At 37.4% G+C, this 9902-nt stretch overlaps 2 long non-coding RNA genes across 2 annotated transcripts; one reads left to right on the top strand and one right to left on the bottom strand.

The window, feature by feature from the left end:
* Nucleotides 1-2546: 2546 nt before the first annotated feature.
* LOC118999111 (uncharacterized) lies at nt 2547-9686 on the top strand. The gene is made up of 3 exons (XR_005069037.1): nt 2547-2688; nt 6192-6259; nt 9675-9686. It is a non-coding gene; the product is annotated as an uncharacterized LOC118999111 (long non-coding RNA).
* LOC118999112 (uncharacterized) lies at nt 6187-9700 on the bottom strand. Its single transcript, XR_005069038.1, has 3 exons — nt 9673-9700; nt 9458-9459; nt 6187-6255 (listed from the first exon to the last, which is right to left on the bottom strand). It is a non-coding gene; the product is annotated as an uncharacterized LOC118999112 (long non-coding RNA).
* Nucleotides 9701-9902: the final 202 nt, after the last annotated feature.

Raw genomic sequence — 9902 nt, 5'->3', positions numbered from 1 at the left:
ATTCATTTCAATTCACAGGCTGGAGCCGAATACACAATTTAGAAGTGACGCACTTACACGCCTTCTGCAGGTCCAAAGACACAGCGGTACTGCTGCACCACAGAGCAGCAGACTGCAAATATGCTGCTGCATGACCGAGTTTGATTGGGTTAAATACAATTATTCATGAAAATACTTTTGTCTCTGACACTTAAGTCTCTGACTTTACTGTCACCTTGAACTTCCAGTGACCAGAGACATTAGTTTATCTAGGTACTATTCTAGAAAGTGTTCACTCAGGATCTTTAAAGCCATGAATTACTTAAAGATTAACTTGAGTGACTGTTTCCTTTCTGAACAGACATGTGCTTCTGTTGGCTAATGTTGCTCTGGGCCTTTGTTGGCCACAAGTCACTCAGAAATCATCTTTCACTTTTGACAATGTTCATCCTAAGTCTTTCAAAGCCAATGATCTGTTACAGTGTAGATTCTTCCTGGATTTAAAACACTTGCTTAAAAAATACGTGGGCACCGAAACAAGAAAGAACAGACACTTCTCTTTTGACAACCTAAATTATTTCAGAGAAGAGAGTAGTTTGTGGAACTTTCCATGTTAACTTACACATAGAATCATTTCATCATTAAGCCATATTAATTGTTCAGTAACTGATTAAGCCCCAAGTCCAGCAAAGCAGTTATACAGTTTATTACACTTGATTATGTCATCAGAGATTTTTTAAGCCAACAAAATGTGAAAAGCTAATGCATTTGAAATTAAATGCAATAATTTAAAATTAAGCGCCTCTCTCAAAATGTACCTTCTTTGTTCTGATACCACCTCTGACTTCCCAAATATTTTCAACACACCAAACATTTAAATATTCTGTGGCTTTGACAACTATGTCTGACATTCAATAAATGAAGTAGGGATTAAATGACTGTCCAATGAGTGAATGAATGAACGATGGAGTAGCTGAACTCCATGACATGGAAATTATAAATGTCCACACTTTCAATGAAGATACTGATGTACAATGAGCTGAAATAGCTTATCTGATATCCCTCAGCAAATAAAATTGGCATTATGCTTTGAAGAAAATCACCATAAATTCACTTCAATCTCTGCAGCACACCAACAGATAATGTTCAGTTTATACAGCTTACTTATTCTTTCAAGTGATAGATACATTCTATGTTTTAAAACTTTGTTACAGAGAACATAAAATGTACAGAAAATAGAATTGTAGAATGAATAGCTACATATCCAATGCCTAGCCCCAATAACAATGAATCCATCATGCTTCACCCATACCTCAGTTCACTGCCCTCAAACCAGAGTATAGCTAAGCAAGTCCCATTCTTCAGGTTCTCTCTGTAACAATTTCAGAATGCATCTCTTAAACAAAAGGACTCTTGTTTACAATGTAATGACAATACAATTATTTCACTTATGACATTAATTCCCTTACTAATACCAAATAACCTGTTGGTGTATAAATTCTATACTGCATGTGAATTAGGAACCAAATAAGGTCTACCTTTTCAATTTTTTTTAATCTATCAGTTTTCCTCCATCCTCCTTCCTCTGTGCTTTGTGTTGAAGAAACAAGGTCAAAACACAGTCTCAGACCACTCTTTTAGTTCTTTACTGGCCAGAGGAAACTTCCGTTTAATAAATGTTCACTTAAGTATCTTTTAAATAATCTACATGAGTTGACATAATCAGAGACACAGAGAATTCAAGTACAATTAACACTAAGAAACTGTATGAATCTAGGTTTTCCTTTCTTGCTATTTCCAAAACTTAGATCAAATTTTAATCCAAGCACTCACTTTTGTCATCCTTCAAAAGCATATACACAACTATGCTAATTTTACGTGAATGGGAGAAATAATACATAGATTACCAGAAGTGTAGAAATACCTAGGAATAAAATACTAATGCAATGTTACTACTTCAACTGAAAACACGAGTAGAAACATTAAACACAGAACATATACAACAGTGGTCCAACTCTCAGGAACATAATCGAGGCACTCAGGACACTCACTGGCCACAGTGCTCTGTGTGTGGTATATAGCAACACTGATTTAATAACAATTTCTAATTTTAATACTATGTTTCAACCCCCCAAATTACTTTAAATTAAATTGACATTTAAAATATAAAATAAAATAAGTAAATAAAAATAACTTGCCATTTTCATTTCCCACGTAATGTAGTTCACTTTCAGATAAAATAGAAAATATGGTGATAGTAACATATAAAAAAAGATGACCCATTACAATTACTTGAAAAAGAACAGCTTGAGCTTTTCTTTAAAATAAAGAGGCAACAGTGCACCACAAACTCCAGGTTATTTTATTGAAACAAAAGGGCATTATGATTCATTGTTAATATGTGTTTCCGCAGGAAACATGAAATATCGAATGGGTCAAGCTCCTCAGAAATGAAAAATAAAACCCTTTAGAAAACAATTGCCAAATTGGCAATGACACTCTTCTATCTTTGTTTAAATAACACCAACCTAGAAACTTATTGGTTCCAACTAGCTTTTCCTTATTATCACTAGAAATCCATTGCAACATATATAAGAGCTGCAGTTTCTTGTTCTTACTCACCTTCTTTTGCCATCCTTGGACAAATAACTGGGAGGACAAATTCTGACCAGCAGAATTCTCAGCCCTGAAAAGGATCCTCACACAAAGGTAGGTACATGGAAACATGGAATGAAGACTTTTTACTTTGAATACTAAACTTTTCTGACATTTTCATTTTTTAAAAATGTTTATTGGATTTATTAGGGTGACACCGGTTAACACACTTATGTACATTTCAAGTGTACATCATTCTAGAATAATAATTCTATATAATACTATAATACATCATTCCTATACTGTAATGTGTGTTCCCCTCCAGCTGCCATGTCTCCTCCCATGACCACTGTCCCCCTTTACCCTTTTCTACCTCCCAACCCCTCTTTCCCCTGGTAATCACCACACCGCTGTTTGTGTCTATGGGGGGGGGGGGGGGGGCGGTGCTTCTGGCTTAATCACTTCACCTTTTTCACCCAGCCTCCAGTCCCTTTCCCCAAGAACTGCTGTCAGTCTGTTCTCTCTACCTATGAATCTGTTTCTATTTTGTCTCTTACCTTATTCTGTTCATCAGATTCTACATATAAGTGAAGTCCTATACTATTTGTCTTTTTGTCTGACTGGCTTATTTCTCCTAGCATAATACTCTTCAGGTCAATCCTTGCTGTTCCTTAAAGTAAGATTTCCTTCCTTTTTACACTGGAGTAGTGCCCCACTGGGCAAATGGACCAGGACTTCTGACTCCTTCATTTGTAAATGGCCACTTAGGCTGCTCCCAAATCTTGGTGATGGTCATTAACGCTGCAAGGAACATAGGGTGCATATATTTTTTTCCAATTCGAGTTTTGGATTCCTTTGGATATATTCCCAGAAGTGGAATTGCTCAGCTATAAGGCAGTTCCATTTTTTATTTTTTTAGGAAACTCCATACTCTTTTCCACAGTGGCTGCACCACTCTGCATTTCTACCAACATCATGCAAGGGTTTCCTCTCTCCACATCCTCGCCAAGACCTGTTATTTGTTGATTTATTGTTCATGGTCATTCTGACAAGATATTTCATTATGGTTTTAATTTGCCTTTCTTTCATGATCAGTGATGTTCAGTACCTTTTCATATACCTCTTAGCCATCTGCATGTCCTCTTAGGAAAAGTGTCCATTCAGGTCCTTTGCCCATTTTTTAATTGCATTTGTTGTTGTTGTGAGGTTTTCTTGTGCGGAGTTTCTAAGTTCTCTATCAATTGCGGGTATTAACCCCTGATCAGATGTATTGTTGGTGAATATGTTCACCAACTCAGTGGGCTGTCCTTTCATTTTGTTGATAGTTTGGTGTAGGACAATTTTTAGTTCCATGTAGTCCCATGTGTTGGTTTTTTTCTTCTGTTCTCCTTTACAAGAGATACACTAGAAAAAATATTGCCATAAGAAATGTCTCAGATCTTACTGCTTATGCTTTCTTCTAGGATGTTTAAGTATTTCAAATTCTACATTTAATGTTTAATTCATTTTGAGTTTATTCTTGAGAACGGGGAACAAATGGTCTGATTCCATTTTTTTCATATATTTATTCAAATTTCAAAACACCATTTATTGAATAGACTACCTTTTTACCTCATTGTATGTTCTTGCTTCTTTTGCCAAATATTAATTGACCATAAAGGCATGCATTTATTTCTGGGATTGCCATTTTGTTCCACTGATCAATATATCAGTGAAACAAACATATTTTCTTCCGCTGACAAAAACAAACATATTTTTATGCCACTACCACTCTGTTTTGTTCTGAAACTTTTAAAGATATCATTTTCATGGGCTTTTGGAGAACATCCATTTTTCACTAAAATAGTATGTGACTTACATGAAATTTGGATAAGGCATAAAATGCACTAAATCTTGTGAAATTCTGTATGTCAGAGAAAAGCGTTTATGTCAGCACTTAGGACAATTAATCCATCCAATTACACAATCAATCATTTCTTTGCCCTAATGTGCCTTAACATTTTTTGAGCTTCATAATGACCAGAACACTTTCAGATGTACTCTAAGAGAACTGAATTGTTCTACAGCACAATTTATTCTTAGTTTTGTCTTTGTTTTGTAAAGGTTACCCAAGAATGTGTCATAGGGAAAGTAATAATTAAATAAAAAGCTATATGCAAATATAAAGGAATATTCAGTGAAATTTCTCCATAAGGTTCTTTTAGGACTTGGATTGTTCAGTGAACGCACTCAGCTGATCGGTAGAGGTGACTACTAGAAAGCCAGTCTTCACCAAGGTGCATGTACTGCTTTCCCAGAACAGAGACTATCATGAACCTAAAATTCATTGCAAATCTGAAGCCAATCGAGAGTAAAACAACTGAACATATCCCCTTTTCTGCCTTGGTCTTTAATGTACATTATATGTATTTTTGGAAGTAACTTGAGATGGCTTAACATGGAATAAAACAACTTAGTAGAATGTTGTTAAAAATAGGATCTATATTACATGACAATTTTTCTTTAAACTACAATGTACCCATGAACAGCATAGTGGTTGGGGTGCCAACACCCCCACAGTAGAAAATCTAAGCATAACCTTACACTCACGTGTCATCCTTCAGTGTCTACAGAGGGATTGATTCAAGGTCCCTCATGTATACAAAAATCAGTGAAGGCTCAAATCCCTTATATATACTACAATGCAGAACAATGCACACAGTAGGCCCTCTGTACCCACATATTCTGCATGAGGAGATCAAAAAGAGTTTTCAGTTTGCATTTGGTTGAATCTGTGGATGCAAAACCTAGGGATATGGAGTGCCCACTGTATATCTTCTGGAAAAAAAAAGAATATAAGTGGACACTTGCAGTTCAAAACTCTTTTGCTCGAAGGTCAACTGTCTTTGAAATGCACTCTTTTTCAGATTTGAACATCATGATATTTTATAATAGGCACTGCATTACCTTATAGATTTGTTTTAGAGGTATTAATATAACTAAATCATATGTTTTAAATTGTATTTCTTGATGAAGAGATTAAGCCAAAAAAACCCCTCACAGACTAAATTATGGTCATTACCAGAGGGAAATGGGTTGAAGGTGGCAAGAGAGGGTAAAGAGAACCAACTGCAAAGACATGGAAAGACACTGACTTGGTGTGGTAAACACACAATACAATACACAGATGGTGTATTATCGAATGGGATACCTTAAACCTATAAAATTTTCTTCACCAGTGTAGTCCCAACAAGTTCAATGAAAATATATAAATAAACCTTGTTTCTGGGGACATCTCAATAGTAAGAAAAAGAATAGAATCAGCTTACAAGATAATAATAGGAAAGTAAAAACCTTCCTCATAAAAGCTTCTGTCAAATAAAACATTTTATGAACAACTTTTTGCCATTATCTCCTATGTTTAGCTTACAAGTCAAACGTGAAAATGAGTTTCATTATTTCATAGTTCCACATCACAAGCCTAATAGTATTGCTCCTTGTTAATACTGAGTCCAAAATAAAGTCGGACCATTTTCTCAAAATGCTCTACAGTACTATTTCTATAGATTTCAAATACCAGTGGTTGGGACACTTTCAAACAACAAGGAATATTGATCAGCCATTGTGCTTATTTTCAGGAGTAACAATAAGGATGAAATCACTGTGCTTAATCTTGGGCCTTTTGGCCCTTCAAGCCTGTTTCTCGGTAAGTCTCCTTAATCACACCTTCATATTTTCCACGCAGCTACTAGTCAGATGTTTTTATATTAATGATATTACTATTCCTTATTATTGGCAGCTATCAATCACTGTTCTACTGCTTCATTTCCACTTAAATTATACATCTAATTTAATTTAAATTGCCACACATAGCTCCACATACCACATACAACTGTTTAATTCTGTAATATCAGACTGCATTATGCAGACATGAATAAAAGTGGGTGCACAGACATTAGCAACTTCACAAGCAGGGAAACTAATTTACTGCAATATTTGCCAATATACGAAGTGACCATTTTGGAATATACTTGAATATGTTCTTCAATTTTATTGGGATTGTGTTTCCTCATCTACTTAATGACATAGTTAAAATTGAAGAATTTTATCAACATAGGGTTCATGCATCATTTGTATCAGAGTAAACTGACTCACTTATTAAAAATACAGTAAGCCAAGACATATTCCAGAATGAACGAGTGTTTCAGAGTAAGACCCAGAAATGTGCATTTGTCCAAGGACTCCGGAAATATTTGATAAGCTACAAACATGTATATCAATAAACAGCTACCATGAGTAGAGGACTGGGTTAAGCACCACTGAGGCTTCTAAATATTCAAAGAATATTCAAAATTTCAAGGGATAAAAAAGCCACAAGTTTTGGTGTTCTATAAGTAATAGAATAATAGTCAGCTACAAAATAGAGACAGATTCATTCCAGTTTTGGGAAAAACAGATAAATTCCAGAGTAATTTCTACCAAAGAAAATCAATAAATATTAATCCCATTAAAGAATAAATAAATGGAGATTCTAAGTATTTTCACCCTAGCTGAATTGTTCCTAAGTCAACTAATGTAAGAAATTACCTTCATTTTAGTGTCCAGAGGGGGTAATTTTTCTCTCTAACATAGTATCTTCATCATTTTTACCAAGTTCATTATCATTGTCCACTTTGAAGAGGAAGCTAATTACTGCGGCTAAGGTAAAAGGCTAGAAAATACAGATATTCACTACAGAGATTTTTTGCATTACACATAAGTTTTAGACTGATATCCAGGATATGCTTAGGAGATAAGAGTATTTTCAGCAAAGTCACAGGGTCTCAACAGTGCAAATGATGGGAAATATTTCTCCACACTAAGGATTTGGGGTTTTCGCCAATTTAAAATCAAGGCTTGAACTTTTCAAACACCCTGATCTAGCTTTCAGATTCCCAGCACTTGGGTCAAATGCGCTCCATAGTTCAATACGCTATCACTAAGTAGCGAGCGCTCACATAGGAGGTTCATGGCTGTGACTTGGCATTTTTGTTGTATTGGTGACACCAAAGAGTTTTACTGGCATGCTGGGGACAAAAGTCAGTTTGAAGGGTGGCTAACATGTGAGAAGTGGCATTAGTCTCAGCAAACCTAGACTACCCTTTCAGAGAGTCATGCTACCAAGGACAGAGGTGAAGAGAAAGTGGTGACAAGGAAATGCATGCCACCTTGTTTACAAGTGGGACACGGGGGCTAGTTATCTTGTGGAAAAACAAGCCAGTTAAGAGGCACATACTGAAGTTCATACATAAAAAAAAGGGAAAACTGACAGAATCCTGAAAAAGCGCTTAGAAAGAGAAAGGAAATATCCAAATATTATGACTTTATGGTGTGGGGCCAGTAAATCAATAAAGATTATTTTGAAGACACAGTAGAAAACATCAGCTTAGTGGGGTGGGTGAGGGCTAAAGGAGAGGTAGAGAACTTTAATAAACCTGGCACCAACTGAGAAAGCTGTAGGCTTCTGGGGAATGGCGTGGCATAAATCTAAGGCATGTGAAGGGAATGCGGGCCAACACGGAAGGACCATACATTTGAAACAGAACAGGGCTTTGACATCTGCCACCTCTGGTTAGGGACCTGCAAGTGGGGATCAAAACAAGGAACCATTTGGGGGAATCCTACCCTTTGGAACTGGCAGTGTCACACAAGGAGGTGAAGGACCCGGGGGCAGCGGGGAGGAAGTTCAGGTGTGTGTCCCATAGAGGAGAAGAGGACTCAAGAGAATAGGACCTGTGTTTTCCTGCCTTGGAGCATTTACATACTTTCCCTCCATTTGACCTGCCCCCTCCACAGGTTTGTATTATTTAAGCCCCCTTTCAAATGCTGCCTTCTCACTGAGACAACCTTTCCTCTCTCCAAAACTAGTCACTCCAAATGTATTTGTTTCCTGCACTATTTTTCTTTCCAAATATCCCAACCACTATCCTAGGTCTTAACATAAGAAATAGTAGCATGTAACATTACTGAGCACTGCACCTAAGCCAAGCACTGCACAAAGCACCTTGCTAATAATGTTTCACAACACATCTCACCATGACCCTAGGACACGGGTACTTTGGGGAATGTCATTTTCCAGAAGTAAGAGAGAGGCTCAAAAAGCATGTCCCATTCACACAATCTCTGAGTCGCAGTGGCAGGAAACTGCCTCTCTTTGGGTAATTTGGTACCTTCTACTATCATAGCTACTTAATCTGTAGACTCACAAATTGCATGTTTGTTCCCTTATAGCTCCTACTTCAGCATATTGCACAAAGTAGGCGCTCAGTAACATATTTGACAACTTACTACTTTCAAACTCTGAAACAATCTTGAACTCTCCAATGAGATATGAGAAATTTTCTCCATTTGAAACTGATGCCAATGGCAGTCTCTACCATAAGAAAAGGATGTGATTTAACTCAATTTTTATTTTCTTTTCAATACTAACAGCACCTAGGCATTCACAGGACAAAAAAGAAAAACTCTTTCTCTTCTCCAACATAGACTTTCAAACTCTGTGACTTACATAGACATGATATTTTCTCTTGCTGCATAACAAATTTCCACAAACTAGTAGCTTCAAAACTCCATTTATTATCTCACCGATTCTCTGGTCAGAATTCTGGCCTTGGCTTGGTTGGATTCTCTGCTCAGGGTCTGACAAGGCTGAAAAGTGTTGCCAAAACTGCATTCCTTTCTGGAGCCCAGCGTCCTCTTTCAGGCTTGTGTGACTATTATAAGAATTGGGTCCCTTGTCTGGAGGACTGAGGTCCTTATTTGCTTGCTATGAGCCAGCGACCACTCTGAGCTCCTCTTGCCCACCTACCATTTATTCCCATGTGCTCCCCTCCACATCAGGGCTCTTGGCTCCAAAGCCAAGAACCACTTGCTGAAGCTTCAAATCTCTATGACATCTTGTGTTTCTGACCTGTGGACCCTATTTTCAAAGGCTCACCTGGTACAGTCAGACCAGCATTGGCCAACAGAAAACAGGAATCTTGGGAGCCATCTCAGAATTCTGCCTGCAACAGAGACTATAAGTTCTTGGGCTTCACACTGAAATATTTAATTTAAACTTGTTTACTTTTTTTTTCCCACAGCCTGGTGAGAGTTACAGAGGACTCAGAGGACTATTTCCACCGTTGTTTGATTTTGGATTTCCTGGACTACCTGATTTTGTTGACCCAGGATTTTTTCGACCCCCTCCTTCTCCCCCTAATGGCCCAGGAAGTAGTCCACCACCCCCTCCTCCTCCCTCTAATGGCTCAGACAGTGCTCCACCACCCCCTCCTCCTCCCTCTAATGGCTCAGACAGTGGTCCACCATCC

This window comes from Sturnira hondurensis, unplaced genomic scaffold (genome assembly GCF_014824575.4).
Source record: "Sturnira hondurensis isolate 20B ecotype Veracruz unplaced genomic scaffold, ASM1482457v3 Scaffold0014584, whole genome shotgun sequence".
Lineage (NCBI taxonomy): Eukaryota > Metazoa > Chordata > Mammalia > Chiroptera > Phyllostomidae > Sturnira > Sturnira hondurensis.
This window is presented reverse-complemented; position numbering and strand designations above follow the sequence as displayed.